Here is an 8,172-nt window from a genome sequence, read left to right on the forward strand (position 1 = left end):
AGGTTAAAAAAATTAAAGATCCCCCCAAAAATGTGAATGGAACCATGTTGCTGTTTCCTGCAGCATTAGGCTGGTTTCAAATGTCATTTTTTTTTATATGTGAAAAACTGTGTTTTTTTTTTTTTTTTTCAGTTTACTTGACCCATTTTTAGTTTGTCAGTTTTTACAATCCTTGTTGCATACATTTTTCTCATATAGAGAAAAAAAAAATCTCTTCGCTTCTCCAACCCATTAAATAGCAAATTACAGATGACATTTGTTTGCGAACTGTTTTTTGTTTTCCCTGGGACCAATGACTTGCATTGGCGAGTTTGATTCACAACACGGATCACAGTAGGACATGTCTCTGCTTTTGTTTTTTGTGGACAATTGGCTGTCAAAAAAGAACACGTGAAAAGGTATATTCATTGTAATGTATCTGTGCTATGTCCGCAAAAATAATGGACAGCACATGTGCCAAAAAACTGATTTAAAGGAGCCCTTAGTGGCTGGCAGCCCTGCTATGCTGACAAAATGCTGAGACACACGCCATCAAATTCTTACATATACCTATCCCTTTAATTCAGCGTATAAAGACTATGTGCCTTGGTAGATCTGAGTATTAAACCTGTGCACAGTTTGTATTTGACAAGATTTGATGGGATATTTTTATAAAGATTTTTGCTAATTGTTTTATTGCATTTTCAATACAGTGCAAAAAGCAGCCTCAAAATACTATGAGTCAAACAACAACTTCCAGTGGTACACATATACTGTACTAGATAACTACGCTATAGTTTGTTATCTCTATTGTTATTAGTAATTTGTAATTAACTTTTGGTGCATTTTTGCTATTTTTTGCTGCATTTTTTTGTGCGGATTATATGTATTATTTGTGTACAGTACATGTTTAATAAAGCTAGTTGTAGCCACCAAAAAGGAACAAAAAAAGTATCGTTGCATTTTTTGCAGCATTTTTTTGCACTTTATCATTACTTTCTACGGTGAAAAAACACTGACAGAACTGACATGCTGCAGTTTTCCAATTCAGTCAGGAAAAAAATAAACAATCATGTACATGAGATTTCTAAAATTTCACAACTTTTGCTGGTACTGTAAAAAAGCAGCTTTTAATTTGCAAAAAAATGCAGCAAAAATGTACTGTGTGAACATAGCTTAGATGTAATCACCAGACCTTGTGCTGGTGGCTGGTGAGTCACAACTCCTATCTTTATTTTTAACATGGGATCAATGATTTAGTAAAGAAAGCTTAAGGGAAAAAAAAAACTATTTGGGTTAAGTTACCACGATGAGTGTTTGGTGAAATTTTGATGCTGCAGATTTTCTGCAGCATTTCTGCACCATTTAGCATAATTAAGATATTTGCCTTTTCTTTCATTGCATTTTAAGTGCGTTTTTTACATGCGTTATTACTGTTATTTTTTCAGCTGCCATTTTCATCTTATTTTGTTATGTCATGATTCAAATAATAATTGCTTTTGGAAACTTTCTGGTACTTCGTTTTGATAAGGCTGTATTGATAGTCATGTGCACATTACATGCCTTTTTAATGCACTTCTGCTGCATGTTTTTTTATCTGTAGGTTTTCCTCATATCATTCAAGTCTATAGCCAAAAACTGCAAATAAAATGCATATTTACAGCAAGAAAAATTGACATGTTGCAGATTTCAAAATCGCACCACAGGTCAGTTTCTGCAGAATGAAAAAAGGCACAGTGGGCATGAGATTCCTATAAATCCCATACACGTTGAGATTCTGTATTAGGCTACCTAATACCTTGAGCTTTAGGTGAGTTTTTGATATTGCAGATATTCTGCAGCATTTCTGCACCTATTATGTATATCACGTTACTTGCAGTTTTTTCATTGCGTTTTGTGCTTTTTTATATGCATTTTTGACGAGGTGGTTTTCTCTTTTTGGTGCGTCATGATTTAAATAAAGCTGCTTTGTTTTTGATACTTCCTGGTATTTGCCTTTGATAAAATGTTATTGACACAGTCATGTGCAGATTACATTCGTTTTCAGTGTGTTTCCACCGCAGAAACGCACTAAGGCTGTGTGCCCACGTAGCGTTTTTCAAGCGTTTTTGATGCGGAATTTCCGCAGCGGAAACGCTTGTAAAACGCTTGGTAACCCGCACCCCATGGTCCCCAAGGGGATTCCGCAAGTTCTATGCACATGCTGCGGATTTTTCCGCAGCGTTTATGCTGCGTTCAAAAATCCGCAGCATGTCAATTAATTTTGCGTTTCCGCAAGCAGAATTGCCTTTGTCCAATGCATAAAAAACGCAAGGCAATTCCGCATGTGGAAAACGCGTGATAAACGCGCGAAAAATGCGCGATAAACGCGTGCGGAATTCCACATGCGTTTTTCCGGGAGAGGACTTGCAGAAATGAAGCAGAAATTTTCTGCTTCATAAATGCAACGTGGGCACATAGCCTTAAACCACATTTTCGCTTTTTCCCTGCAGATTTTCTGCATCTATTGGGGGAAATCTGCACAGAAAACTTAGCTTGGCATTGCTTTTTTGATGCCGCAAAAATACACAGCATAAAAAACTCAATGCTGCAGCTATATAGCGTCACACTGAATTTTTTGTGTACAGAAATACACAGCAGAAAAAAACGCACCACATACTAATTGTGGGAACTTAGTCTTAGGGCTCAGACAAGCATATAAATCGGACATGTGCTGTTTGATTTTTTGGTAGGAAAGCTCACGGACAGCACACTGACTAATGTTATTCAATAAGAGTGTTCAGACCAATGATTTTTCTCTTGGTTCGCCTATCCGTGGGAAAAAAAAATCGCAGCATGTAAAATCGCGTGCAAGTCTCGGATGAGACTCACCCATTCAAATCAATGAGTGTGTAAAAAAATCGGATCCCACACAGAACATATATGGAATCTGATTTTTACAGAAACATTTCTGTTATTAACCGAGGAAATTGTATTTTATCAAGTATAATTTTTAACGTAGATGTATGAAAACAAATCGCACACGGACGTAAAACACAGACACAAGGATGAAAAATGTCTGACTTTTTTGAATGAAACATGGATGACTTTTCATACGCTCGTCTGCAGCAAGATTTAAAGGGTTTTTATTTTGAAGCACTATACAAACACAGCACTGCAAGAATGACTGAAAGGAAGATAGCACAGCCACAGGTGCCCAGCTGCCAATTATTTTACACTGTCTGCTGATCTCTGAATGTATCTAACTGAGCACTGTGTATACAATAAAAGATGCAGCGGTGCAGGCGTCTCCTTTGGTGCAGTAGTAGTAAAGAAAACCTATAGGCACAATGGATATTGATGCAAATCAAGGTGTTTATTCAGACAATAAATTGCTCATGAGACAGATGTATGGCCAACGTTTCAGCCTCAGCCTTTATCAAGATTTATCTAAAACAATACAAAAAAGGGAAGAACCGTATAAAAAATGAAAAATCCATTGTCTCATGATAAATCAAATTACAATCATATCTGAGAAAAAAAAGGGGGTAACAAAATAAGCCGACACTCAGCGCATGAAAAGTGAATACAAAACGGTGCTTCATTCCAGAGTTAACCACTAAAGAAGAATAATAAAAATATATACGATTTAGTTATGGATTGTAACACATATATACACTTCAAGTGTAAAACAGCCTCCTTCAAAAGTGTAAAAAGGGGGGACATACTATGAGGTTAGATTTATCACAGGTATCAAAAGAAAGAAAAGAGAGAAAGAAAATAAATGACAAAGAAATAAACATACAGAGACCAGAGAGGGTGGGGAGGGGGAGAGAAAGAAAGGAGAAAAAAAAGGAAGAAAAAACTCCATGATCTGCTTATAAGTTATCTCATCCTGACAAGCAAAGCATTACCTGTCTGGCAAGTTCAGCTGTATGAGATCTGTGGAGTTACATGCACAGTAAGTATGAATATAAGCAGCAGAACTTTAGTATTGTTGTAATAATATAAAAGATAGGAAAGATAGTTACTTTGGTGCAGTGTCACAAGATCATCAAGAACACTGAAAAATGACTGCTGGGTCTAATTACACAACTGTGACATTATCATGGCTGTTTTCCTTTGTCCCAAACTATAGGGGAAATATGTGGTGTAAAAATAATTAAGGCAAATATTTTTTTTTTTATTTTGGGACAAAATTAATCACAAAATAATGGACATATAATAAATAAAATACTGACATTAAAATAATGATGACAATAATATAATAATGACAATAATTTAAAATAAAATTAATTATGACTTGTTAACACTCTTAGACTTAATAACCTCATAAGAGCATGTTCACATGTGGCAGATATCAGTGTAGACATTTTTGAGGCTGAAAATTTGCTCTATTCATCGAAATGGGATGTTTTTGCAGGATTCTGGAGGATGTTCATGGACTTTACAAATCTCATTCAGATGTATGGAGAAACTTCTGCAGCTAATCTTTGTCTGTCATGTGTGAACGAACTCTTAAAGGTGAATTCACAGACACAAAATGCAAAGAAAAATGCCTAAAATTCAGGGATTTATTTTTCCCTAAAGTTTAAGAACATTACAAAAACAGTATTAGAAAGAATATGATAATAATAAATATATTCATGTTCAACAATTGTTTTCATGTTTCTAACACACTGCAGGTGATAATTAATAATGTACAATTATTTTTGCTGATGTTTCTAACACAATGCAGATAATACAAATACTACTACTAATCATCTCATTAATAATTAATACACCGGCCAGTGTTCTTCCTCTTACTATATCGCAGCTGAGGCCGGGGTGCACTGAGCACCGAGCGATCACTAAAGTGCACGATCTTCAGAAATGCCAAGAAATAGAGATGTGTTGTAGGGACGAGCTGAGAATGTGCGGCCGTGAGAGCAGACGGCCCGGCCTCGCCGCCCGGCACAGGAGCTGCGGAGGAAGCGCCAGTCACAGCGGCACCTCATGCTGCAAGGATGAATCACTCACACCGAACAATGGCGCCTATACAACACAGCAACGACCAGACAGTATGGAGGGCGGACAGGAAGCCTGAGAGGAGCAGAAGCCCAGACCTACAGCAGCAATGCCATCATATATATCCATAGCTAGAATGTATCCGCTACAGCATCATCTCCATAATATATATATAGATACATATCTATCTATATCATGGATCCGCTCACACACAGGAACATGTACTCATCTAATATATACACACAAGCCTATATAGCTAGCAGTTATACCCCCATATGGTAGATAGACCAGACAGAATATATGGATAGACACTAGGACACTGGTCGTCTCCACTGGTCCCCTGCACTGGTCGTCTCCACTGGTCCCCTGCACTGGTCCTCTCCACTGGTCCCCTGCACTGGTCCTCTCCACTGGTCCCCTGCACTGGTCCTCTCCACTGGTCCCCTGCACTGGTCGTCTCCACTGGTCCCCTGCATTGGTCGTCTCCACTGTTCTCTGCACTGGTCCTCTCCACTGGTCCCTTGCACTTGTCCCCTGCACTGGTCCTCTGCACTGGTCCTCTCTCCTGGTCCCCTGCACTGGTCCCCTGCACTGGTCCTCTGCACTGGTCCTCTCCCCTGGTCCCCTGCACTGGTCCCCTGCACTGGTCCCCTGCACTGGTCCTCTCCCCTGGTCCCCTGCACTGGTCCCCTGCACTGGTCCTCTGCACTGGTCCTCTGCACTGGTCCCCTGCACTGGTCCTCTGCACTGGTCCTCTCCCCTGGTCCCCTGCACTGGTCCTCTGCACTGGTCCTCTGCACTGGTCCTCTGCACTGGTCCCCTGCACTGGTCCTCTGCACTGGTCCTCTCCCCTGGTCCCCTGCACTGGTCCTCTGCCCTGGTCCCCTGCACTGGTCCTCTGCACTGGTCCTCTGCACTGGTCCCCTGCACTGGTCCTCTGCACTGGTCCTCTCCCCTGGTCCCCTGCACTGGTCCTCTGCACTGGTCCTCTGCACTGGTCCCCTGCACTGGTCCCCTGCACTGGTCCTCTGCACTGGTCCTCTCCCCTGGTCCCCTGCACTGGTCCTCTGCCCTGGTCCCCTGCACTGGTCCTCTGCACTGGTCCTCTCCCCTGGTCCCCTGCACTGGTCCCCTGCACTGGTCCTCTGCACCGGTCCCCTGCACTGGTCCTCTGCACTGGTCCCCTGCACTGGTCCTCTGCACCGGTCCCCTGCACTGGTCCTCTGCACCGGTCCCCTGCACTGGTCCTCTGCACCGGTCCCCTGCACTGGTCCTCTGCACTGGTCCCCTGCACTGGTCCTCTGCACTGGTCCCCTGCACTGGTCCTCTGCACTGGTCCCCATGTGTGCTAGTGGATAACATTTCTGTATAAGGAGTTATTCTGGAGCCGCCCGGGAGCGGGATTTACCTCACACTCCGCAGCCGGGACTTACCCGGCGATAATGGCGGGTGTATGAGGCGGCAGGTTATTACTGGAGGAGCCTTAGTCCTGTGGTGCCGGGCTCAGGGTTCTGCCTAATATTCCTCATCCATATAATCCATGCAATGTCCAGTTCTCTACTGTTCGCCAGAAAGCATGACTGACCCCAGGGCTCAGTGCTGCTCCCCATGTGGGAGACCCCTCTACTCACACTACACACTATATATGTATATATACACACAGATATGGTATACACAATACACATATAATACACACAATACACATATAAAATACACAATACACATAATGCACATATAAAATACACATATAATACACACAATACACATATAAAATACACAATACACATAATGCACATATAAAATACACATATAATACACACAATACACATATAAAATACACAATACACATAATGCACATATAAAATACACATATAATACACACAATACACATAGCATTTAAATAATACACAAATACTAAACAGAATACACTTATACATAATATACAAATAAAATACATAACACAGAAAATGAATATAATATACATATAATATACATAATGTACATAATACACATACACAGAATACACATATAATACACAGACTACACATATAATACACGGAATACACATAGAATACACGGAAAACACATATAATACACAGACTACACATATAATACATAGAATGCACATATAATACACAGAATACACATATAGTATACAGATCATATAGACTACACATATAATATACAGGATGCACATATATTATACATAAATAAACATATAATTCACATAATATACATAAGTCCATCACATAATGTATAATATAATGTGATAAAGACTATACAAAATATAGGCATATTATACAATATATACATAAACTGTATGTAGTATATATAACATACATAATAGAAATATAATATATTATACCTAGAATATTAGAAGTGCACACATCACACAAAGTATGACAGTGTGATGAAGACTACATATAATATACAAGTAATATAAATATAATATACATATGATATGCATATAATATCCATGCCCATAAAATACATATAATATACATATAATATACACGGTACATAGACTATACATATAATATACACAGTACATGTAATATACACAGTACATAGACTATACATATAAGTTACACTGTACATAGACTATACATATAATATACACAAAAAAACCTAAAGGTCTGAACTGGAATGTAAATTGGTGTGCATGCAACATGTAAGAGCATGTTCACACATGGCCACTAAACATATAATATACACAGTACATGTAATATACACTGTACATAGACTATACATATAATATACACTATACATATAATATACACTGTACATAGACTATACATATAATATACACTGTACATATAATATACACTGTACATAGACTATACATAGAATATACACTGTACATAGACTATACACAGTCCATAGACCATACATATATTATACACAGTCCATAGACCATACATATATTATACACAGTCCATAGACCATACATATATTATACACAGTCCATAGACTATACATATATTATACACAGTCCATAGACTATACATATATTATACACAGTCCATAGACCATACATATATTATACACAGTCCATAGACCATACATATATTATACACAGTCCATACATATGTATGGTCTATGGACTGTGTATAATATATGTATGGACTGTGTATAATATATGTATGGTCTATGGACTGTGTATAATATATATTATACACAGTCCAAACATATATTATACACAGTCCA

General features: G+C 38.9%; 1 protein-coding gene across 5 annotated transcripts in view; it reads right to left on the reverse strand.

Moving 5' to 3' along the window:
* Positions 1-8,172, reverse strand: part of LOC141257787 (uncharacterized) — a 1,010,546-nt gene that overhangs the window by 6,094 nt on the left and 996,280 nt on the right. The gene's annotated exons all lie outside the window — the stretch shown is intronic.

The sequence above is a fragment of the Phyllobates terribilis genome, unplaced genomic scaffold (genome assembly GCF_046119375.1).
Source record: "Phyllobates terribilis strain yellow unplaced genomic scaffold, ASM4611937v1 Scaffold_3__8_contigs__length_932513732, whole genome shotgun sequence".
NCBI classification, from domain to species: Eukaryota; Metazoa; Chordata; class Amphibia; order Anura; family Dendrobatidae; genus Phyllobates; species Phyllobates terribilis.